The sequence below is a fragment of the Carassius carassius genome, chromosome 50, assembly GCF_963082965.1.
Source record: "Carassius carassius chromosome 50, fCarCar2.1, whole genome shotgun sequence".
Lineage (NCBI taxonomy): Eukaryota > Metazoa > Chordata > Actinopteri > Cypriniformes > Cyprinidae > Carassius > Carassius carassius.
Genome location: NC_081804.1, coordinates 18,414,756 through 18,441,851, shown reverse-complemented (window position 1 = coordinate 18,441,851; position 27,096 = coordinate 18,414,756). Strand labels below are relative to the sequence as shown.

Below are 27,096 nucleotides of genomic sequence, written 5' to 3'. Positions count from 1 at the left end.
AAAAATGACATAATAATTATTTACAGTGCAATTCTAATTCTTCTTCTTCTTCTTCTTATTATTATTATTAGTAGTAGTAGTAGTAGTAGTAGTAGTAAAATAGGGTTGTCATATTTGCTTCTATGTGTTAAATATAACAAACAAAAGAATTAGGTTCTCAATAATTTTAACAAATGTCTTTATAGGACAAAAGAAAGAAATACGCAAATCAGTGCAGCCAATATCTGCGTCTCTGCAGATATATCCACAATATAAAGTAATCTATGTCTCATAACAGGCAGAATACGCTGATTTGCATGCGAATGATGACGTCACCCCCAAGGGTCCTCTAGGAGGCGTGGTTTGGTGACGTATTGCGGCTGGACTTCATGAAGTGAGCATGTAGTTTAGATCAGATGAGATCGGGACGCACACAGGATCTCAGTTTGACCACGCGTGACCGCAGCGCATCGCTTCTGTAGCGGCTGCATGCCGATTAACGCCTCGGTCATGACAGAGACGACGCGCGCGTGAGCCGAGCCAAGGCCCCGCCTTAAAGGTGCTGCGCACTTACAGGATTGATCGGATTGGTGTGCGATCGATCGATCGATGCAGATCTGAATCATGTCAAGCGGTCAGGACGAGAGCACGGTCCGGGTGGCGCTCAGGTAGGGCACGAGCACTAATGCGCGTTACTGATGTGCATTCACTCACTTGTCACCTGCTGCAGCCAGTGCACGTGCGGCATGTCATAGTCATGCAACAATGGAAAGTTTACAGCAGCAAATTATTGTTTTGTCTGCGCTATGGGGTTAAATAACAGCCAATCGTGATATTTCATCTGTAATGTACAGTTATGGTGTTGTGATTTTGAACCAATGAGATTTCAGAGTGGGCGGGGAAAACAGGAGCAACGCCACATATAAACTGTCCTTGTTCCAAATCCTCCTAACAATATAGTATGCGACAATCTGAATGTCATGGGAGAGGATTTGTGACTTGCAGTAAATAATGTAATTAAAAGCTGCATTATATTCGTACTACTACACCAGCTTCAGCCCCTTAACATTGACATCATTGCTTTTTTAACCATAAGTGTTATTACTAAATATACAAAATACTATTTTGTATTTAAATAACTTTGGGAAAAAATATATAATGTATTATATCTAATGTATGAATTTTCTAAATACATAAGGTATCAAACTCTTTATTAGACTGCTGATTTCCTGCAGGGATGGGATGTATTTCAAATACTATTTTGTATTTGAAATACCTTTAGAAAAAGTATTTAAATACATTTAATCTTACTAATTTTTAGTATTTTTGTTATACTTGTTGATACAGAAAATCAGCAGTCTAATAAAGAGGTTTGGCAAAAATTATTTTATGTATTTTGGAACCTCATAAATACTAAGATTAAATGTATTTAAATACAAAATAGTATTTTGCACACTATGCACACGGTCCGTGTCACTAGATAAAATTGCTTATTTCTCTGGATTTAAACATTGTACGAAACATTTGGGATCATGTAAGTACAAGTACAAGTCAGCAAAATATATAACACTGTTCTAGTGGTTTTTGGATATTTTAATAATTTTTTTTTTTACATATTGTGCCTTTAATTGCCAAGGATTTCAGTTGTGTGTGTGTGTCACTGGTTTGAGTGACAGTCTGTGCTAAAAGTAGACAGTTGACTGACAGATGATGAATGGAAGAAGAGGTTTATTGACGAATCTGTTCGTTAGATCTGCGATCAGCCCGTTTGTGTGGTTTTCAGAAGTCTGCAGAGATGCTTTTAGTTTTTCACTGGTCACAAAATCAAATAAAATCAGCTAGCTCACAATAATAATTATATTTCAGTATGAGTCCGGACTGTTTTCTGTTACGGGAAATTGAAACACAGAATAGATACTGTATATAAACCAAACTGGTAAATTTAGGTCTGTTTCAAAATCTTACAGCCTTGATTATTAAAATATGATATCAGTAGCATCCATTGATAACCCCTTATAGGTTGACAATAACACATATGACTAATAATATATTTAATGTAATATATGCATGCTAATACTAGTCTTTATATATATATATATATATTAGTCTTTACGCCATTTTACAAAGCTTTTAAGACAAGTAGAGATGATTGACAGGTTATATATATAGTGCTATATTATATGTACTGTATATACAGTAAATAAAGCGCTAGACTCTGGTTGCGGTACAGTGGATGTGACGTGGGACGGAGAGGCAGCTGTGGATGACCGTGCTGTTTTCTTCAGTGAGTCAGCAGCCCTCGCAAATGTCATTGTGTAAAGAAATAAAAGTCCTGCTCTCATGCCTCACAGAAACAGATCAAATCAGACTCTGGCGTCCTTCCTCAAGTTAATCTAGTTAGTCTACTGAGGTCACATTCATAATCAATATTAAATCCATGTTCACAGTGTTTGCAGAAATGCTTAGCCTGTTTGACAAAACATACTTAATATCAACATAAACGCAGCATATATTTATGAAATTCAATAAAGAACAAATAACAAGCAACAGAAAGACAAAATAATGACTTTTCAAATATATATATTTTAAGAAATGAATACTTTTATTCAGCAAGTTATTTATTTGATCAAAAGTGACAGTCAATATATTGATAATGTTACAAAAGATTTGTATAACGAAGCTGTTGTTTTGACCTTTCAAGTACAGTATCACGGTTTCCACAAAAATATTTGAGCACCAACCTCAAAATAAATTTGTTTTTAAAATATCTTACAGGAATAAATTCGATTTTACGTGTTTTTTAAAACAAAAATGTAAAAAAAGATAATTTGTAATAACATCTATTACAGTTTTTGTTGTTTTTCTGCTCTACTATAAAATAAATGCTACCTCGGTGTGCATTTCCTTTAAAGAGTAACTAAACCCTAAACCAACTTTTTTTAGTTAATGATCTATAAGAATGGGGCTTTATTAGTGCTGTTCATTGATTCAGGTAACTTTTTTGACATTTGATTATAAAGTGTTTTAATTCTACAATATATGGTGTAAAAACGTCTGAGTGCTGCCCTCTTCAGGTTGAACGGTGGCTACTGCAGTTGATTTTTCCTATTGGATGTTGCGGTGGCAAGTGACGTAAGGGTGCCAGGTGACGTAAGCAGTTTCCAGCTCACCACGCCCCTTGGTATGAGCTACAACGCCCTTGGCAGTATAAAACCATCAAAATCACTGTAGTGAGTCAGGAGCTGGAATTGCGAGTATTGATAACGACCAGGATAGACTATTATAGCATCTATTTAGCATAGCAATTATATAGTTATTTAGATCTTCAAGTTAGCGTAGATTTATCTGTATTTAGTACAGTGGTCAGGATGGTACGGAGGTGTGTTGCTAGTCGCTACAGCACTGCTGGACTGCATAGTTTACCAGCAGACTTTAAAATTAAGCGCCAGTGGTTGCATGCATTTGGCCTGGAAGACCGCAAGTTCCCACCTAGAGCTCGAGTGTGCAAACTGCGTTTTACACGGGATTGCTTCTCCAATGCAATGGAGGTGGAAATGGGCTTCTCCACACAGCTCGCGCTGAAAAGCGACGCGGTGAGGGAGTTAAGACCACAGTTTGAGCCAGCGGCAATCAATTTGTCACTGCGGGTCTCAGGTTCACGCCGCACTCGCTCAGCCCCGCCCTCGGTTCGTCCCCTCTATCTCCGCTGTGATCTGCCCATTTTTCAGCATTTTTCAAATATTGTCAGTGGGTGGAGTCAGGCTCTGAGCAGGGGTTTAGTTACACTTTAAAAACATTAAACAAAAATAATTGGTAACAATTTAAAATAAGGTTCTATTAGTTAACATGAACTAACAATGAACAATTCCTTTAAAGCATCAGTTAATCTAAGTTAATGTTAAATATGAGTATCGTCTAAGTTTTGGTAAGATTATGACCAGTGTTTACTCTAAAATAATGCCTTAAATGAGTTTAGGAAAATAAAAAATCTCCTGATAATTTACTCGCCCCCATGTCATCATAGCTCTTCTTCTCTTTTTTGGAATGTTTTTGAGGAAAACATTCCAAGATTTTTCTCCATTTAATGGACTTCAATGGGGACCAATGGGCTGAAGGTCCAAATTACAGTTTCAATGCAGCTTCAAATGCCTCGACACGATCCCAGCCGGGTTTTATCTAGTGAAACCATCAGACATTTTCTTAAAAAAAAAAAAAATCTACTTGTATACTATTTAACCTCAAATGCTTGTCTTGCTCTAGCTCGACTTCACGCATTACACAGTCACATGATGGAGACAGAAGCACCAAGCCAATGATTACAAAACGAATGTGCTAAAAAGTCAAAAGCCCTTTACAAAAAAGGGTAAAACAATGATGTTGGATAATTTTGAAGTTGGAGGAGAAACTGAGATTAGGTTTTTCACCCTACCCTACCTTTCAGAACCGGAGCACACAGACTAAGAGCAAACCGCGTGTGACCTTTCCAACGTGATTATTACGTCATGCGTGAATTTGTGGACATGCATCGCAGAGCTAGTGCAAGATGTGCATTTGTGGTTAAAAAGTATAGAAATAGATTTTTTTAACAAAATGACCAATGATTTGGCTAGATAAGACTCTTATTCCTCTGCTGGGATTGTAGTATCAATTAAAATGTCTAATTCCCAAATGAATTGACAGACATTGATAAGAAGAGAACGTCTCTCGTTTTTCCACTGGTACTCTTTTTTTCATTTTTTTTTCAGGATGCTAAGCATTTGAGCTGAAGCTGATGTGTCAACCGAATGGAGAGCCCTACAGTCCGCTGTGGCCCCACGAGGGTCACATCCTTTAGACACAGGAACTATGCGCTCATAGACTGCAGCAGCTGCGTGTGGACATGTTCCTGGTTTGCGGCGGGAACGGAATCTCTGTAATTGTAGTTTGTCTAGAAAGCTGCAATATTATGCAGAACAGACGTGTGGTAGTTTTACCACATTCACCACACCCAGCGAACTGCGCTTCACTTCCTGCATGCTTGAGTTCTGTGCCTTATAAGTTTTACTCAAATTCCCTCAAGCTCAAAAATCTATGAATAAAAACTCAGGCAAATGCAAGCAGGTCATGTGCTGCACTTAAAGTCCAATCTATGTCTATATCTAGAGCACATTAAGCTAAGATGTCATCATATACTGTTTCTAAATGTGTTTCAGTCTCTTCTCATCATGGGGGTCACTGAGAGATAACTACAGGAACACAGTGGCGTGCGATCATGATAAAATGTGTTGTATGTATGTAGAAGGTGTTGAGATCAGTGTTGTTTGACTGTGCTGTTGGATCAGTGTTGGTTTGATGAGCGCTTCTGTCAACACATCACGCCTCAGTGCCTACAGAATGCAAACATTACTGTAGACCTGCTGCTAGTTTTCACCTTATCACGTTCATCTTTGTATTATTCGTTCAGTAACCTTCCAATCACTGCTGAATCCATGTCACTTTATTTAATAATATAACTTGAACAAGAACAAATAAATCACATTGCTTGTCCTGATAGAAAGTAAAGCATTTCATTGGTAATTTGAATAGCAGTAAAGGCCCCGATATACTTCAGACGAAGTACATTTTTGTTATTCGTTTGGGGGCAAAAAGAAGTTCGAAAAGGCTGAGTGATGGTATACTGTTTTCGACACCACCGTGGTGCTGGAGGCGGGGTGTAGATTAATGTAGACATGACTCGTGATGCTCGCGTGTATCCCCGAAACACACCAACGATGAAATGATGAAGTGTAGGAAATCTGGGTGTGAGACGGGGCCCAATAGTCAGAATAGTATAGACAAAAGAATAATGATTAGCATCAGTTCAGAGTGAAGTATCATGTTTGCAATATAATAATCAGTCCTTAATGGGAAGTGTGAAGGTCTCAGTTTGAAAACTTTAGCATGATGTAGCAGTATGGTGTAACGTTTATTTGTAACACATGTATTTGGTACTTGCTACCTTATATCTTTTTTCATCCCTTTCATTCTTTCATGGCTTTGGAAAACTTGTCCTGGATATTCCTCTGCGTCGCTTTTTGCATAACTCCGGGTGGTCAACACCAAGCTTTTTTGCAATTTCTTTCTAGGAATTAAATATTTTCTCTGAATCTTTAAAGTATCGTACAGATGTGGATATATTTGAGCATACTCCGCTGTTCACACAGTGTATCCATGTTGCTATTGACTAGGAGATGTTGATTTTTTGCCTGACCTCCATGAATGAGATATGAACACGGAAAAAAAAATTGCACGTCAAACAAGGTGTAGTTTCAGAACACACCCACCGATTGTGTAACCGCCACGGACCAATGGAAGCTCAATGGTGTTTAGGAGCCAAAAGCAACTCCCCCAGAAAGTTTGCTTTGGTCAGCTGTTTCAAACTGCCGACACGAACTCAAAACGAACTTCGTTTCGGCCTGATTTTGTTCGAAATGACGTCATATCAGTTCATTCTTCGTTTTCATTTGAAGTATATCGGGGCCTTAATGATCTGGTCTTAAGTGCTGTTGTTACTGAGATTCATAGACAGTACATTATTTTGTGTTCTTGTATTTGTTGTTGATCGTTTTTGATGTAAAGCAGTTTATTGAGATGGATATGAAGTATACTTTGTGATACCTCATGGGAGACATAACAAAGTCCTCAAAGAGGACAAATTGTTGGTGTGTGTCTCGCTGGTGCATCTGTGACCAGGACAGCCAGTATTTGGCGTATCAAGGGTAATGTTGGCACACTAACATGAAGTATGAACCACATCCAACAAGAGTAACAGTCGACACAGGAAGCTGCTCGAAAGGGATGAATCCAAAAATAAAACCACAGCTGCCCAACACAATGCAGAATTAAATGCGCACCTTGAATCTCCTGTTTCCAACAAAACTGTTCTTTGGGAACCACGCAGGCTCAGTATTCATGGTCAGGCTACTATAGCCAAACCTTTGCTCACTCATGTCAATGGCAAACACTGGTTTCAGTGGAGCCAGCAGCCCAAATCTTGGGATGTGGACAATGTGAAACAAGTGTTGCTCTCTTATGAGTCCACATTCACTGTCTTTGCCACATACAGGAGAGTTTCTGTGTGGAAACACTTTACTGGGTAACACATTTGCATGATTCTACCTATGTTCTGTATTGGCCAGCCGAGACCAACTTGACCCCGCCCACAAACATGTCATTTTACTGATGACTTCTTCTCTAATCTCGGGGTGTTCAACGCAGGATACACAAGACGCTTGCTTTTGAAACGTGCTCAGTAACCTGTTTATTTGGACCAGCTGGCTCCACTGAATCACAATCTTTTAGTATGAGAATCAGTAAATGTTTATATTTTCTATCGAGTGTTCAAAATACTGAACTATGGGAATGGGTGTATTGTTTCTGACACGTGATGTATACGGTAGACCAATCACAACAGACCGGGCCATCTGACCAATCAGAGCAGAATAGGCTCAGGGAAAGGGGTTTAGGGAGACTGAATCTTAGGACTGTTTCAAATGAATCATATGCAAATTGCTGGAAAATTAGTTGATATTACATATTTGGAGCTATTGTTTTTTTTTTTTTTACCTTGCATGCATGTAATCCTATTGTAGGAGACTCCCAAAATAGTATCAGGAACCTTAAAAATGGCATAATTGGGTAACTTTAAAATTAAATGTATTCCTGTGATGGCAAATGCACCTGACAGCTGTAGACACTTCTGCTTTACTGTGGGACCAAATGGCAACAAGTCAAATGGATTTGGATTGAGTCTGACATAGTGCTCTAGTTAAAGAACAAAGAACGCTCCCTCTAGCTTGAAAACCCTAGTTTTACCCTTCGTACCTGTTGCCCTCTGCCTTTTCATGCTCTTCCAAATGTCTCTGAGACTGGGATTTCACTAGAAATGTTTGATAAACTGCCAAGACAAAAAAGAACAGGCTGATTATTTGAGACAGACTGTTCTACTGTATCCCACGATGCATCTGGGTCCATCTGATATCTGTTTACTCCCATTATATCTCATGCTGTATTTAGGGCTGGTTCTCCCTCGAGTGTGTCTCGGGAGGCCTGTGGGACTGAATTAATCTCTCCATCTCTTGGCTCTCAAACATGTTGCAATTGTGTCTGCGCTAACCAACTCCTGCTGTGAAAAGCTGTGCCGCCTCACTGCACTGCATCAATAGCTGTGTCACACAGACACTGTCAGCACAGATACCAGCTCTGGCTTATTCTTGCTATGCACATTCTCATGACTCCATCACATTTTTAACACAACAGTAAACTATTAATATTTAGAAATTAACTATGCAAAACAGTTTGGATTTCGGTCAATATTGTGCATATTTCCCATGTTTTATATTTAGATTATCATTGAAAACCAACTTCAAGTTATTCTTCAAAAACATGAATTATTTAATATCACTTAACTGTAATATTTAATAAACTTCAAAATCAATAAATTTTGTTCAGTATACAGTACTTTGGGATACCATTTGGATTTCTTTTTATTCCATTATAGTACTAAAAATGATTTTAGTTATTGTTTTATTTTTAGTTTGCCATTAATCGTATATCAACCATAACGTGACAATAATCATCAGATTATTAGTATAGGCCACAATTCTCGTATCAGTAAATTCCTAGAAAAATATTCAAATTATTGATTTGCTAAAATGGATATTATATTAGTTTTCATGCATCTCAATTATTTAAAAATGGAGTGAATTTTCACTATGTTGGTTGAAGCAGATATTTTATTTCTAACTTCTAACATGATAAAAGGCCATTATTGACTTTTTATTTGTTTGTTCATTTATTACAGTAGCAAGATTTTCGGTAAAATGTGCTTTACTGTATATTGCTATAAGGAAAAGTGTTTATTTTAGGTCCTTAAGAGTTAAGTTCGCTAGATGCCACAACTACACCATCCACACACATTCTCACACACACACACACACACACCCACTGTAATGATTTAAATCTTCCTAACCATCGGGAAGAAGGAGGCGGGAACCGGCGGACAATCAACTGAAACTTTAATAATTCAAAATAAACACAAAACAGCGCACCAGCCCCTCACGGACGACTGATGCGCACAAAATAAAACCAAAACCTAAAATAAGGCCCAGGCCTGGTCCTCTCTCGTCCTTCACTGTCGTCGCTCCAGTTTTATATCCTTCCATCTCCTCCGTGGGCCTCGAGACCGGCGGGTCGAACAGGTGTAGCTCATCTCCAATCACTCCACCGGCCTCGCTCCCACGTCCCTCGGACCCGCCCCACTCGCCCCTCCTTCTCCCGGGCTTCGGCGCCACTGTAATGATTTAAAACTTCCTAATCATCGGGAAGAATACCTCGCTATTGACATGCAAACCGCAGAGGAAGGATAGCAACCGCAGAAACCGTGGCAATCGCAGTGTTCAGTTTTTTTTATGAGGCTGTGGCCTTCTTGTTTTTTCAATTTGTCACTGTGCATTCAATGTTAAATAAATTAATGATACAATATGGTTACGACTGTAATTTTCTCGTGAGCCGTTGTAGCTTTATGGTGCTTCCTTTGTTTTGAAAAGGCCAGCTGAAATGATGGGAGGTGCTCGATCTCGTCCCAAAACCTAATGTCACGTTGCCACTTTGGGAACATTTTGGCTTTCAACCCAATGAAAAGGGCGAGCCAGCGAATATAGATGAGCCGATATGCAAAATTTGCTGCAAAAAGGTTCCTGTGACACGGCAATACAGTACATCTAATTTGAGGTCATCGGGACATTCTAAAACGCTTAACGTGAAAAACACTTAAAGTGGTTTAATGTACCAATACAGTGATATTAACAGACCAAACTCACTAAACATCATATTAATAAAGTATACTATCTACAAAAAATCAGATGATCCCTGAATATGAATTCAACACGTTTAATAACACGTTAAGCCTTTTCCGCCCATAGAAAACCATCATAAGGCTCAACGTTATTTAAACGACTTGCACTCATATTCAGGGAGTGCATTTTTATTTATTTTTTTTTGTACATCGTATACTTTATTAGTATAATGTTTAGTGAGTTAAAAATCACTGTCTTAGTACATTAAGCCACAATAAGCATTTTCTTATAACGGTTTTCTATGGGAGGAAAAGGCTTAACGTGTTATTGTTGCATTCATATTCAGGGCTCATCTGATTTTTTTAACTGCTGATCTGTGTGAAATCATGCATCTGATGGAATTTACCTCTGATTAGAGAACCGGCTTTACTAACGAGATGCGCCTTAATTATCATCCAATATTTATCGTGCACCCCTAATATATATATATTATAAAAGATTGTTTGTATTTTTCTTGTACCTGTTCTTCACCTGTTACTTCTTCTGCTCTAGTGTTAGAGAACAGAACTTTCTCCACCTTGGTGCAAAACAACCACTTCATTGTGATTAGAATAAAAAACACCTTAATTTGAAAAAGAGGAAAAAACTTTTAAACCTCACAAATTGGTAGATTTAATTTTCTAAAACTTCAAAATTAGTACATTATGACAAAATTGTTAAAAATCATAAAATGTTATTGCATTTTTATGACTCGTATTTGTTCATGTTTGCGCTATAGCTCTTGTCTCCCTGCTCCCTTCCAACCTACAGTGCACAGCATAAATGAGTACACTCCCTCTGAATAAATATAAAATATGTATATTCTTAATGATCACTAATATAATTCATGGAAAAATGGCAAAATATAAACATATTAAACATAAAAACAACAAAATATATGCCAATATTTTCTGTAAAATGATTTTCTGTCATTCTTTAAATGAAGGATTGCAGAAATGAGTACACCCTAGATTTAATTCAGAAAATGTATAATATTCTAGTACTTAGTATGTCCTCCGAAAGTATACTGGTCTGACCGTTCTTGGCACTGAAGTTCAGATTTTCACATCTGCCCTGTTTAACTCCTGGGCGAGCTCCTTAAATGCTCTGATCTGTAATGAGGAGTTTTGCTCAGCTCTCCTCTATTGAATCCCCCACAACTGCACAAGAGCGTTAAGATTGAGTGAAATACATGTCCACTGAAGGGTTTTCACCTTGGGAGAATGAAAATCTTCATTGTCATGCTGAAAAAAATGCCAAATAATGCAGGGAATGAGGGGAGGGTAGCATCTTCTATTTATTTTCTATAAGTTTTTTTATTCCATCACACAGTAGTGTGTGAATTCATACCAGCGTTGATGACATCAATTCATCGGCTTCATTCAGGACGGTGACGAGTCAGCTTACAGACAGGAGGTTAAAGAGCTGGCTGTCTGGTGCACTCTCAACAACCTGGAGCTTAAAGGCCGTGTTGCAGGGAAAATTTTTTTACGAATTTGTGCAATTTGCTTGATGGTAATAAACATTTAAACTGTTATCCATTGTATTTTATGTTGTTGGGTATCACAAAACGGAATATAATACAAAAAAGTAGGTACTATCTTACAGCGGTCTCCTTTCCCCCATAATGCATTGCATCACGTCACGTTGGGGAGAGATTTTACCAAAGCCCGCCTTGAGAGCATTGAGAGTGACTAGAGAGAGACGAGTAGTAGACGAGAGTATTCAGATAGCGCAGATTATAGATAAATACATAGATATAGATAGATAGATAGACTACATATATATATATAGATAGACAGACAGACAGATAGATAGATATCGACCAACAGCGACCCAAACGCACTCACTTCCCTACAGCACAAGCTTTTCAGCGCAGTTTCCATGGGACAGCACCCACACAAGCACCTGCCAAACACAGTGACACACACGCGGCTACGTTTGCAACAACATTTTCACCGGAGGAAGAGATAAACGCTTAGAAACATCCATATAGCTAGCATGATGCCTTCTATTTCTAGATGACAAAGACAACGTTTACCAGTTCTACGACACTATGACAAAGGTTACCGGTACTTATCTGAACTAACATCATGATCACTGCCACTAGATATAAAGAAAACGTTGATTTTTCACTCGGTGCTACTCAATGACAGTAAAAAAAAAAAAATAATAATAATAATAATAATATATATATATGTGTGTGTCGTTACTGTGCACTGCTGCTCGTGACTAGCTCCAGTGCTCATTGCTGCGATGCTAAACGATAGCAACTCACCAGGACACTTCACCAACACTTCACTCATTCTCCTCGGACCATGCATTTAATAAGCTTTGACCGACATCAGTTCTTGGCAATTCCTCATTTGCCCTCTCACGTCTGGCAGGTTGGAAATTACACAGCTGCAGGTCATCATACATGTTGGCTCTTGCCACCTCTTCCTCATCCCAGTCAGTCGCTATAACGTTAGTTCTGATGCTGCGTTCCAGGCATGTTTTTGAGCTCGTAATCACTATTTCATACCACAACTAACGACTTTGTACCGTTCCAGGCAAGTTACGCCAAACTTTCTGAGTGCAAGGAATTGTAACTAGATTATTTTTTTTTATTGCAACGGTACATTGACCTAAAATAGTTTTTTCAACGTGTGCCACTTGCATAAACTGCATCCGTAGGTAGTATTATCCGTAGGGGCTGTCATTGTTGTTTCGCGTGCTGTGTGACATCGGAACTCGGAGTACATCGATCTAGTACGAGACACGAGTTCACGGGTGGGAAGTCACGGGTTTGATTGCCGTTCCTGTGCACTTTCACGGGTTTAAGGTTGGGAAAACACGGGTTACGGGTTGCCTGGAACGCGGCATCATACTAGACTGAGGCTACCTTTCCTCGACTTCTCCCCAACGTGACGTCATCGCCGAGTTGCATAAAAAAAACGTTAATACCAAAAACTTAAAAAATAAGTCTTTAAGACTATTTTTGAGACATTTTAAAAATGATATACATATCTTGAGTGATTTATGTACCCATTAATCGAAAGTGCAACATGGCCTTTAACACCCTCAAAACAGTGGAGATGATACCCACTCACCATCATGAACAGCACTGTGACTGCAGTGGAGTCATTCAGGTTCCTGGGCACCACTATCTCTCAGGACCTGAAGTGGGACATTCACATTGACTCCATTGTGAAAAAGGCCCAGCAGAGGTTGTACTTCCTTCGCCAGCTGAGGAAGTTTAACCTGCCACAGGATCTGCTGAAACAGTTCTACTCCACCATCATCGAATCCATCCTCTGCACTTCAGTAACTGTCTGGTTCAGCTCAGCTTCTAAATCTGACCTCAGAAGACTACAGAGGGTAGTCCGGACTGCTGAGCGAATCATCGGTTCAACTCTCCCTTCTATTCAAGAACTTATCCAGAGTGAGCAAAAGGGCTGTTAAAATCACTCTGGACCCCTCACATCCAGCACACTCCCTCTTTGAACTGTTGCCATCTGGTCGACGCTACAGAGCTCTGAACACCAGAACAACCAGACACAGGAACAGTTTCTTCCCTCAGGCAATCCATCTCATGAACACTTGATAATAACTGTGGAACATACTACACTTTATATTTATATACACATACACTTATTTATCTAACACACATACTTAGTATACACTTAAATTTTGCACATAATATACCTGTACATACATAACTGCTTTTTGTAATATACCTGCCATACAATGGTTAATTTGTATACTGTCATTCCTTACCGACTTATTTGTATTTTTTGTATTTTATTCTTTTATTATGTGTTTATTATTATGTGTGTAACATAAAGTGAAGACCGGATTATTTCAGGAGCCTTATAGCAAATCCATTGTTTTGGAATGTCGGTGCTACTTCTGCATTATTTTTACACTTAAAACAATAATTTGGTATTCATCTTGTACCATTGTCCTCTTTTATGCTAAGAAATAAGTCACCTGGTAGTTCTCTCTCAAGTGCTTCCACTGCTGCCAGCATTAAGTCTGAGTATGATTCAGTGAGCTATATAACACTTTTAATTGTCAAGAAATGACTTGTCTTTAAAGGTTTTGGTTTAATATACTTAGCTGTTGATCAAAAAACATGATTATTTTTATTTAGTAACATTCAGGAGGGTGTACTCATTTTTGCAACACAAAATTGTAGCACTTTGATAAGAAAATCTTATTTTGCTGAATAACTTTGGCATTCGTCTTTGGTAATTGATCAAGCAGGCTTGTTGGAACACCCTAACATGTCTTCTAGTAAAGAGTAATTGCTAAATTTGTTAAGGGGGGTACTCATTTATGGTGTTCACTGTACTGTATATAAAAGAATGTGAATATTTGTCTGCTAAAAAACTCATGTAACTTTACAATAAATTTGCTAGCAGTTCAATACTTACAAAAAAAAAAAAAAAACTACAGTATTTACAGATAAAACTGACCTACACTTGAAGCCCTAAATAGATTGGAAGTTTTGCAACATTTCGCTGCTTCCTCTTGAAGTGCTTTCCTTTTCCCTGCCCTTTCCCTTTCTGCTGTTTCTGGCCGCTTTCTCTCCATTCTTGCATGTCTGTTTTCTGCTTTGGCGGAGGTGTGGAGTGGACGTAAATCGAACTATAGTAACGTTGCCCGTCAAGACTAACATATTTAGATTAATTAATAGATAATTTGTTATTATTTATTTAATTATTTGAATGCTGAATTCAGAAATGATCGCTTTATACAGTAAATGGGCAATAATATAAAATAAATAATAAATATAAATGACACATTCCCTTATCTCAGGGAACCGAGGTTATGTTAGTAACCGGCACATTTCTGTTTGTGCTTGCCGATAGTCCCAAACATGAATGTGGATTACTAATAATCATTAATCTGAGCTCAAAGTCAAAGATCGCTGTGAATTCAGACATGAGTGCGTGTAAATGAGGAATTAAGGTTAAACAGCAGTATATCCAGTAGTGGCCTACATTCTGTCACAAGGGAGGAAAACCTTACTCTCTCACTCGGTCATGACAGACACAGAGAGAGAGACGGAGAGCTCTGGTGCTATGGGGATTCCTGCATAATGCAAGACTATTCAGCCAGCCATACCATATCCAACAAGTTTCTTCTCTCTTCCTCTTTCGGTGGTATGCTTTGATATAGTCTTAGTCTGATGATAAAATTGTATTTGTTGCACTTTTCGTGATTCCTATCATCTGTTCTTTCATCCAAAGGTTTGGTTTGTACGGAGCCCCTCACATGGCATGCAGGAAAAAATAGTAGGCTAAATCGTGTGCACGATTTACTAATTCGTTCCCTCAATGTACTAAAACGTGCACATGATTACTATTGCGCTCCCTCGATTTACTATTTCGTTCACTTGATTTATAAATTGTGTGCACAATTTACTAATTCGTTCCCTCGATTTGCTAAATTGTGCACACAATTTTGCAAATCGAGTGAACGCAATAGTAATCGTGTACACGTTTTAGTACATTGAGGGAACGAATTAGTAAATCGTGCACACAATTTATTTATTTTTTCTTGCATGTCATGAGCGGGGCTCCATAGGTTTGGAATGTTGGAAGGAAAAAATGATCCAGGTTTCTCATAAAATGTAGCCAGGAGTAGCGACTAGAGATCACACTTTAATGATTTATACACACTGTATGAAGCTGCCTCAGGGATGTGAATATGGCAGGCAGCGACTTGTCTGCAGACGTCTGAATTCAGGAAGATGTGACGCTCATTCTGTTCTTAGTAATTATTGGGATTATTAAGGGAGTGTTTTAACTGGCATCATATTCATTGATGTAATGAGTTCAAGGACTCGGCTGTAAATTGCTGTAAATATTTTTTATTAATATTGGAAAGATTGACATTTTTGGGATAGGGTTAGGAAATGTTATAATTTGCTTCCTGAAAAAAGAACACATTTAGTCTTATTCAATTGTTATATTCATATTTCCATTAGTTGACATGGTATTGAACATTTAGTTTTATTGGATATTTGAAATGCAGTTCTATTTGTAAGATTTAATTTAGTTTAATTTCAGAATTATACTTCAGAGCTAACCAGACCATTACTGTTTTGTTTTATTGTTCATGCCATTAGTTATTATATTGTTTTATTGTTCATGCCATTAGTTATTAAAGCGTTAAGACTTACTAGGTGCAGTCAGGCTTAGCCAAAAAAAAAATAACATGGGCTCTTGCCTTGTGACCTCACCACCTGCAAGGGGAAGATTAGGGCAATGATGCAATATACAGTGAGCAGCAGGTGGAGAAGGGATCCTGAAGACAGGACTTTGGTTGCAGTAAACTAAGTTTTGGTGTGTGGAAGCTGACCTCTCTGGTAGGGAAGTACTAGGAGTTGGTACGAAAGGTTGAGTGATACAAGCTTATCATAGATGGCCTCATCTACACACACAGCTCAGGCTCTGGAACCAAACATCCGGATAGGAATTGGGCTTGCTTCTTCTTTGCAGTCGGCCAGGATGATCTAGAGGGTGTGGGAACACTCACAAGCCGACTCTGCTCCATGGTTATGAAGTTTAACTCCATACACAAGAGGGTCATCTCTCTGTGAGGTTAGGTTAGGTTGTGTTTCGTGTTTATGTGCCACACTTTCAGAGTGTCCAGCCTTTTTGGGGACCCTGAGTGGGGCCCTGGAAGGGGTACCACCTAGGTTCTCCGTAGTACTATTGGGAGACTTCCAAGCTCATGTTGGTGATGACCAAGAGACCTGGGAGAGGGAGGGGTATTGTGTTGTTGGACATGTGTGCTCAGACTGGATTGGCCATAAGGAAATTCATGTTTCAACATAAGGTGGTTGAGATGTGTACCTAGTACCAAACCATTATAAGACAAGGGTCTTTTGAATTTGTTTTTTTTCCGTGTTGTTCAAAGCCTATATTGTACAATTTTAGCTGTTGCTGGAAGGTTGTTAGTGCCTTTCACCATGGCAGACCAGATTGCTTAGGTGAGGAAGTATAGGCTGGTCCAGGCTGTTTAAGTCAGGATGGAAACTAGCTGACCTTGCCAAGTGATGCTACTCACTTTAAGTAGGAAGTGATTTGCTTCCCCAAGTAGAGGTTTATTTAGTTCAGTGTTTATAACAATGTTTCAAATGTTCTAGTTTAATGACTTTCTTCTGTGGAACATCCTGCCCCCCCCCCCCCCAAAATCAGATAAAGATGTTAATAATAGCACATAATTTTAGTCTGTTCAATACAGTCTTATGGTAGATTTATTTTAATTTTTTATTTTTATTTTGTTACCCAATACAGAGATGTGATATGAATTATGTGATGCTGTCCTGGTTTAAAACCCAAACGATACAGATTTTACAGACTGGCTCCAACACATCCTCTTCTTACGTGTCTCTCACCCACATATATCTGTCTCTCTGGTGTTCAGTACAGGACAGATCCAGCACCAGACACACACACAATAGTCTCTCTGTGCTGCTGCCAGTGAATTGTGCTCTGAACAAAAGTGTTTCTCACAGTCAGAGTAAGAGCTCAGCCTCTGCTGTCAGGTGCACCACAGGAAGTGACATCAGAGAGTCTCTTTTTAGAGGCGTTTACTAAGCCATGCAAGCATCACTTTCACTGCTGATTGGTGATTTGAGCAAACCATACCGCTAAGTATTAAACTTACAGACAAGAATGATCATGTGGCTTGTTAAAGAGAGTTGCGATGTTACTTTTCTAATTGATTGGACTAACAATTTTTGCCTGGTAAGATGAAAGTGATGAGTGAAAGATGAGTGATGAGAGCAATATTTGAAAGAAGGACCAGATCCAGATTTAAAGGCCAGAATATCATAGAGACCTAATTCTACAAAAAGTATAATCCTACTAAGGATGCAGAAAACATATCAGTTTTACTGATTAACGTTCATTATCTGAGGAAAGTCTTACGCAAGGAACAATATCAGTTTATATTTTTCACCGAATATTATTAGGTGGTATGTATTATTATTATTTTTTCACTATCTATTGCATTGTTGAATATAATTTGGTTTTTCATAGTAAATTGTATGGCCATTCATATAGTTTACATACAAATGCATACATGTATTTTGTAAAGTATTTGACTGTAAAATTATATGTAAAGTCCTCTTAGATCTATTCTAACTTTTTTTTTTCAGGTTACAGTGAATTATTACATTGTTAAAGTAAAATTAAGAAATCAATATCTAGACAAAATTATGTATCAGATCTTAGTTTTTGTTGTATATTTCTGAATGTACGAATGCATCTATCAAACTGACAAATATTTCATACCTGAAGTGTAAAATCTCTTGCAAGACATTTTCTTCTATGCAGTGAGACCCACTAATTGGCGTCTACTTTAAGATGACGAATTGTCACTTTATCAACGCAACAGGAGGTTCTCGTTATTCAGCGTGTGACTCTTAAAGTCATTTTAGTATATTTCGTTTCGCTTCTCTCTCTGTGTCACAGGATTCGTCCTCAGCTGGCGAAGGAAAAGATTGAAGGATGTCACATCTGTACGTTTGTGACCCCTGGCGAACCCCAGGTGGTTCTGGGAAAGGACAAGGCCTTTACATACGACTATGTGTTTGACATGGACTCGACGCAGTACACCATCTATGCCAACTGCACTGAGAAACTCATCGAAGGATGTTTCGAGGGTTATAATGCCACTATATTTGCCTACGGACAGGTTCGTGTTTCTTGAAAAATACCATTTAATGTTGACTTTAAGACACTTTTGGTTATGTACTGTCCCACACGCGAGAGATTTAAATAAGTTCAAGATCATTTGGCATATGTGCGAGCTCTCCATCCATACATTTTTTATGTTGTCTCTCTTATCCATGGCCAGTGTTGCCTGTGACCTGCATTTCATGGCCGACTTCCTCCAAACACCATCGCAGAGATTTGATATCTGTCTGTCTCTGACTCTGGCACTGCGTTAATCCTGATTTATCGACAGTCTCTCTCATCCGCCAGACAGACATATTGAACTCCATCAGAAAAAAACACGTGTGCCACTCTATATAAGCGCGAAAAACTGCTAATAAGATTATTAAATGTGATGTCATAAATGCGTTTATTATTTTAATGCAATCATATAATTTTACATCACGGCCATAATCGAGTTCAACCTGGACAGTTTTTATAAAATGAACTACATAATGAAGTGTCGATGTTGGATCTCAGACAGGGTCGGGGAAGACGTATACGATGGGCACAGGCTTTGACATGGCCATCCCAGACGAGGAGCTGGGCATCATCCCGCGGGCGGTCAGTCACCTCTATAAAGGCATCGAGCAGAGACGGCAGGCGGCCGCAGAGCAGGGTCGACCCGTCCCAGAGTTCAAGATCAGCGCACAGTTTCTGGAGGTATCCATGGGGGCGCTCAAACAAACAGAAAAACAGAACTGTGTTATTTATTTGTATTAATTTATTATTATTATTATTACTTGAAGACACCATCAAATTAGTGTTAGAAGTAGTTTTCATTAATTGAAATAAAGCTGAACCGAAATAAAATATGTAAAAATATAAATATTAGATGAAAAGGTTTATTTAAAATATTAAAATGAAAATCTGAAATACTGAAAAGTAAAGGCCACATTTGGCGAAAAAGCAAAAAGAGTTGGCAACCAACTAAAAAAAAAATAAACAAAGTAAAATAAGTTGTACTACAACTGAAAGAAAATTAAGCAAAACAACTAATATAATAAAAATAAAGGTAACACTTTAGTATAGGGTCCAATTCACACTAATAACTAGTTGCTTATTAGCATGTCTATTATTAACATATTGGCTGTTTATTAGTGCTTAAAATTTGACAAAATTATATAACGAAAAACTCCTAAAAATGGTCAATTAAAATGAACATTGAAAATGTTTAAATAAAAGTTAATTAGCAATATTAATAAATACCTTAATGAATAGTATATAAGTAATACTGATTATGACACACACATATATAGAGTATATATAGCTAGTAAAACAAAAACATTTAAAAACATGTAATTACACTTAAATAACAGCTAATTCATAATATTAAATCCTAAAATAACACCTGCCTCAAAGACTGTAATATAATAGTTATGGTATACGTAAGAAATAGTTACAGAATATGTGCAGAACTATTCCTTGTATAATTAATGTTGTATGGTCTGTCTTCTATCTTCAGCTGTATAATGAGGAGGTGTTAGATCTCTTCGACACCACGCGTGATATGGAGATGAAGAAGCAGAAATCGCACATTAAAATCCACGAGGACGCCAGTGGCAGCATCTACACTGTTGGCATGACAACACGCACAGTCTCCTCAGAGTCGGAAGTGAGAGTCAGCCATTTATTTTCCAAGATGTGGTACCCATGTATAATGCAGAAACAGTGTAAGTGACTGAAGTGATGTGTGTGTGTGTGCTGTAGATGATGCAGTGTCTGAAGCTGGGCGCTCTCTCCCGCACCACTGCTAGCACGCAGATGAATGTACAGAGCTCTCGATCTCACGCCATCTTCACCATTCACATCTGCCAAGTGCGCGTTTGTGCACCCGCTGAAGATGTAAGAACCATTTTGAATACAAGTCATTGGGGCCACATTTCTACAGCTGCCATATTTAGTAGAAACACACCATTTGGGCTGGAAAACATGCCGTCGTTGAACAAATCATGCATGTTTTTCTCAGCCCCCAGAGCAGGATGGTGAAACGGACAATCGACTGGCCAGCAGCTCGTCTGAGCTGGAAGAGTTTGAAACGCTCACAGCCAAGTTTCACTTCGTGGATCTGGCTGGATCAGAGAGACTCAAGAGGACGGGGGCCACGGGGGACCGAGCCAAAGAGGGCATCTCCATTAACTGTGGATTGGTTAGAACGAGTAATATTATTAAACAATGACACATAATACAAATGTATATTAATCTTCTACAGATATCTACTTTAGCCTGAAACTGAACATGGGACTTTTTTTCTGGCTGGGATGCAGCTGGCATTAGGGAATGTCATCAGTGCTTTAGGAGACCGAAGCAAACAATCAACGCATGTGCCTTACCGAGACTCCAAACTCACTCGCCTTCTGCAGGACTCACTGGGCGGAAACAGGTCTGTGCCAAACTTGTTCTCCCAAAACATTATGATGACATCAACATTAGTTCTCGAAAGTCTCTTGTTGATGTCAAACCTGACAAATGGTGTCATATTTGATGTCAAATGATTTGAGAAGACTTGAGATCTAGCACGCAAATATTTGAAATCTTCTCAATTCTTTTCAAATAAATTAAAAATACAGTGAAATTGAGTTAAAATTCTGCAAACATTAGTAGGAGGCACTTTTGACAGTATTTTTCAAGAACCGTCTGTAAATTTGGAATAACAGTGTAATAACATTACAACATGATGATGAAAATTTTTGATGTTATTTAAAGGGGTCATTTGATGTTGCTAAAAAAAACATTAGTTTGTGTATTTGTGTAGTTCTTAAAAGCGAGGTGTGCTCTGATTGGCCAGCTTTCCAGTGCGTTGTGATTGGCTGAATGTTTCAAGCGTCCGACGGAAATGTTACGCCCCTCACCATAAACTGTCAGGACACCGAAATGACAGGACAAAAACAATAAAACCCATTACAAACGAGGCAGTTGTTGCATCCAGTGCATCCAAAGCCGATCCTGTGATCCAAAGCGCAAAGTTGATGTATTTCCTCAGTGTCCGGCACGGATCAGCTTAACTTAACTTAAGTCTTAACTTTAATAAAGAACATCTCTTTGGATTTGAGACTTTATTCTTTGCAACTTTACAAGATCTTCTTTATGCACCAAGAGCTTGTAACACTCCAAAGAGGAATGAAAAATTTAAATCTCATCATATGACCCCTTTAATAAAAATGATCATGCGATGCATCGCAGCAGACTTGAACCACATCCAGATAAATTTTTTTTTTTTAGCACTATAGCATTAGTCAGTATGAGTAAATAAATAAAGCTGGACATTTTGTCTGTTGTCTCAGTCGAACAGTGATGATTGCCTGCACCAGCCCATCAGATCAGGACTTCATGGAAACCTTGAACACACTGAAGTATGCTAACAGAGCACGCAACATCAAGAACAGGGTTATGGTGAACCAAGACAAGGCCAGCCAGCAGATCAGTGCACTCAGGACGGAGATCGCCCGACTGCAGGTGGAGCTCATGGAGTACAGAACGGTGAGATTCTGCTAACAATTACAAGTATAGCATTGATAGCAAGATGTAATAACCTTATAGGTGAGTTGTCTTTCAGTTCTAGCATGTCTTTAGAGTATCCTCAAAATATATAGTTTAATCATCAAATTGATGGGTCCATTACATTCAATCTGCTATTTAACATTTACTACATGGCACAAGTTGACTGGTCTCTACTTATTCTGCATCCAGTGAGAAGCTTACTCAACATTTAGATGTTTTGGTTCATAGTTTGCTGTGAGCTGGTCCTGCAGCGCACTTTCACAGTTCCTCTGGAACCCTCCACCTCCCCAGCACCACCTGTCTAGATCTGCTGCAGGATTTATGTACTGTATCATACATGCCTACAGCAGTGTGTCTGTGTATCTATTGGCAGCAGCAGCATACATAACAGATCTAGTAGGCCACTACCAAATACATTAAAATTGTCATTAGTATGCTAAAACTATTCAGTGATATAAACAAAGGTGACTTGAATGTTTGGTAAATGAAATAAAACGGTCGTTTGTTTCTCAGGGGAAGCGTATGGTTGGAGAGGATGGCCTGGAAAGCATCAGCGACATGTTCCATGAGAACTCGATGCTGCAGATAGAGAACAATAATCTGCGCATGCGTGTGAAGGCCATGCAGGAAGCCATCGACGCTCAGGGCGCTCGACTCACGCAGCTGCTCAGCGCACAGGCCAATCAGGTGCTCTCCAGAGCAGGTACAGCACGCCAGACACAGACTGCCTGAGAGGTCTGATAGATGCTGACAGAATAAGGGTTATGTTTTCCAGGTGAAGGCAGTGAGGAGATTGGAAATATGATTCAGAATTACATCAAGGAGATCGAGGATCTGAGGTAGTTTTACATTCTTGCTGACATCCTACTACTAAGGCTAATATTATAAATCTATACTGTTTTTGGTTGTGCTTTTATAACTAATAATGTAGAACTGCTGAATGAACTTTATTTATGTATTTAATAAAACATGCACCCTACGTTTTTGTGTGTATTTTAGAGCCAAACTTCTGGAGAGTGAAGCAGTGAATGAAAACCTGAGGAGAAACCTCACGCGAGCGTCCAGCCGTCCTCCGTTTTATGGAACCTCTGGGGGTTTTTCTCCGGCCCTGCTGGGGCCCGACCCAAGCCAAGAGACCTCCGACATCATTGAGATCGCCAAGAAAGATCTGGAGAAACTGAAGAGGAAGGAGAAGAAGAAAAAGAAGAGGTAAAAATAGTACTAAAACTTAAAATATGTTAAAAAAGAAAAAAATGGATGAAGGAGCAGCAATCACACATCTAATACAGAACATTTGCTCTTCAGTTTGTTGAGTCAAGGCTCAAAGCTTCCCGTCTTGTGAAATATTTGTATCAAAGTATCATCTTTTTTTTTCACAATGTTTTTGTGTTGTTTTATGCAATGGAACTCTAGTAAACAAAAAAAAACCCTACAGAGATATCATATCAGTAATAATATATATTAAAGGGATCATGAATTGAGAAACCAGCTCTTACCTGAGCTTATGATATATCAGAGGTCACTGTACTAAAATAATATCCTATCTTACTGAAATAAAAGCTTTTATTGACACCAGACCCAGAGGAAGAATATCAACGCCTAATTCTGTAGCCCCGCCCACTGATTTGTGCATCACATAGTAGGGACACATTAGTGGTGCTTAACCGGACCGAGCAACCAAGCAATAAACATGCTGTTAAAGATCGCTAAATATTGTGCAGTGCCTGGTTGTGGAAGAACACAGTCGCTGTATAATCCTCCTTCAAATTCAACTCTTAGGAATGCGTGGTTCACCTTTTTTTATTTTATGAAGTTTCAGCTCACATGAGTAAAACATTGAGCGTTTGTTCGCTTCATTTCACCGCGGATTCTTTTGTAAACAAGACACAGGTTAATGCTGGATTTGCAGAGACTGAGATTAAAAAGCAATGCTGTGCATCTGTATAGGACCTGACAGGAATGGCGCAGCACACTTATGCGTGTCAAAAATATTTGTACTTTTACTATTGCTTTGTTAGAGATGGCTTGATATGTCCTGATTATGTGCATGTGTCAAAAGTCACAGAAGGCTCACACTATAAGGGACGCAGCTTGTCAAAGAAAATTGCCTATTAGTTAAAATTAAATTAAATTAAAACTATGCATTTAGATGATTTTATCTAAAGTGATTTACAGTACATTCAGGCTAACATTTTTTCCCTAACGTGTTCCCTGGGAATCGAACCCACAACCTTTTGCGCTGCTAACACAACGCCACAGGAGCAGTTGTATTAGTTACTGATTTGGATGTTTTTGAATGTAAAAACAACGCAAACGTCATAAATGGACCTCAGTCAATAGTATAAAACAATTAAAAAAGATGCTTTAAGATGCTGTGTCCTTACCCACATTGAACATCTTTGTGATCAACAGCCATCTGTACTAATGTGTGCACCGTACCCTCTCTATCTGTCCGTTTGCTCTCTTTAACCCTTCACCTCTGACCTCTGAAGACTCCAGCAGCTGCTGAGTGACAAGAGAGAGGAGGATGAGGAGGAAGAGGTGGAGGAAGGCAGGTTTGTTCCTGTGTCTCTCTTTCCCTTCTCCGTCCTTTATAATTACCCATAACCCCCTGTGTTTCATCTCCGCTTGCAGTCTTTAAATTCTGATTGTCTTTCAGCAGGCAGTTTCCAGCCTTGCAGAACAGTGCAGAAAATGTTTATACTTCATTAACGTGTATATATATATATATAAAATTTATTTTTTTTCAATTTCAAGTTTCCATAAGGTTTAATTGTAAATTTCTTACCATAAACCCTGAACATTAATTTTTTTTAAGATCCATTATCTCTGAAGTTGCTGCTGTGCTTTGCTAATTATATTTATATATGTTATTTTATATATGATTATATATGTTTTTAATTGTAAAACTATTATCAGTAAATGGTTTGAGTAAACTAGAAAGGAAGTTTAGAATTGTCTGTTTTCAAAAGAGCAAATTCTGTTTTTAATAATGTTACCATTTAACTTCTCTGTTGCATCATGTGTGTGTCATAACACCGTGTTATTTTTCCTTCCCGCCTAATTTTCAGTTTTTCTGTTTTGTTTCAGATAATCTCTGCTGCATAGTGTGTATATATATATATATATATATATATATATATATATATATATATATATAAACTTACAAAACAGATTTGAATTTATAGGTTTGGTTTTTCCTGCAGTGTCAACAAAGAGGAAACACTTGACGGTGAACAGAAGGTTATCGAGAGAGAGCAGTTAGAATCGACCAATCAAGAGCCAGAGATGGTATGATTGACAGGCAGCTTGCCCTATCAGAACACATTTTAAGGGCGGAGCTCCTCATTCAGTCTTTGACATGAAATGGTTTTCCTCAGGAGGCCAGTGACCGTGAGGATGGAGATGGAGAGGAAGATGAGGAGGACGTGGAGGAAGAGGAATTGGATGCTGAGGAGAGCTCAGATGAGTCTGACTCTGACCTGGATGAGAAGGGTACTGATGTTTACTGTGAAATAGCACCTTAATGTGATTTAGAAAATGACAGCTTTTTAGAGATTTCAACTAGTACTAAACCTATACGATGAGTATTAAAAGCAGGACTTTAATGAGCCAGATCTATTTATTTTTTATATTTATCTTAAGTAATGAATTGCTAAGAGTGTAGCTGTTTAGGCCTGAAAATGGCAAAAAATGCACAAAACTTGAAAATGGCGGACTTCCTGTTGCGTTTAGGATTTCGCTCCAAGAGACTTTTTTGGAGGTATTGGGACATTACATGAATGTACTGAATTTTGTACGTGTATGTGAAATGCAGTGGGAGGGGCGCTTCGTTGAAGTTTTATAGGTGGCGCCATTGAGCCATTTTGCCACGCCCAATTCTATCAGATGTACATTTCAGTCAGTTCTGATGCGTGTGCAAAGTTTAATGATGAGTATGTTTAGGCCCTCAAAAATGCGATTCATTTTGGAGAAGGAGAAGAAGAAAAATAAGAAACAGAGTAATCATAATCGGGTCCTTGCACTGCAGTGCTCGGGCCACAATGATGCCTAGTCTTTTAGTGAACATAATTTTGAAGTATTTTTATTGTTTTTGATTGATTAGAGGACTTCCAGGCAGATCTGGCCAACATCACGTGTGAGATCGCCATCAAGCAGAAGCTGATCGATGAGCTTGAGAACAGTCAGAGACGTCTGCACACGCTCAAGCAACAGTATGAGCAGAAACTGATGATGCTGCAGAGCAAGATCAGAGACACGCAGCTGGAGCGAGACCGTGTGCTGCACAACATGGGTGAGGGAGGACACATATGCCACCGCTACGCTGTATGATGCACCATCAATGTAATGTGTTTGCTCAATGTAATATCAACATAAAATATTACAATAGCACTTTAGACTATAACAACTATTCTAATATTTACTATATTACAATAGTTGTTATAGCACTTATATGTCATTGCTCTTTTGTTGTTTTTGATTGCTTCCATTGTCCTCATCTGCTAAATGACTAAATGTAAATGTAATGTAAATATAAATTAAATGCCAGTAACAGCTCAGTTTAGTTTCCATATATTAGGGTTTTATTTTTGTCCATCCATTTATCTTTTTGTTTTTGTTTTGTTCCAGGCTCTGTGGAGTCATGCTCTGAGGACAAGACCAAACGGATAAAAGCGGAGTACGAGAAGAAACTCGGTGTCATGAACAAAGAGCTCCAGAAACTACAGGCGGCTCAGAAGGAGCACGCTCGCCTGCTGAAGAACCAGTCACAGTACGAGAAGCAACTGAAGAAACTACAGCTGGATCTGGTGGAAATGAAGAAAACCAAAGTGAGAGTCACCATGGACACACGGCTGTGCACCGAATCACTGAAACATGCTGAATCACCATTACAACATAAAATACTTGATTACAAACAGCGCCTCCTGGTGGTCCACAGACGCAACACCCCGTCTCCAAAACAACACATGCAGAATTGGCTCCTCTTCACAAAATCTCCACTGAATTGTTTATAGATGGCTATAAAAAAATTTGAATTTATTTGT

General features: G+C 38.6%; 1 pseudogene; it reads left to right on the top strand.

Annotated features, from left to right (window-relative positions):
* The first annotated feature begins 367 nt into the window (after window positions 1-367).
* Window positions 368-27,096, top strand: part of LOC132133022 (kinesin-like protein KIF21A) — an 87,253-nt pseudogene continuing 60,524 nt past the window's right edge.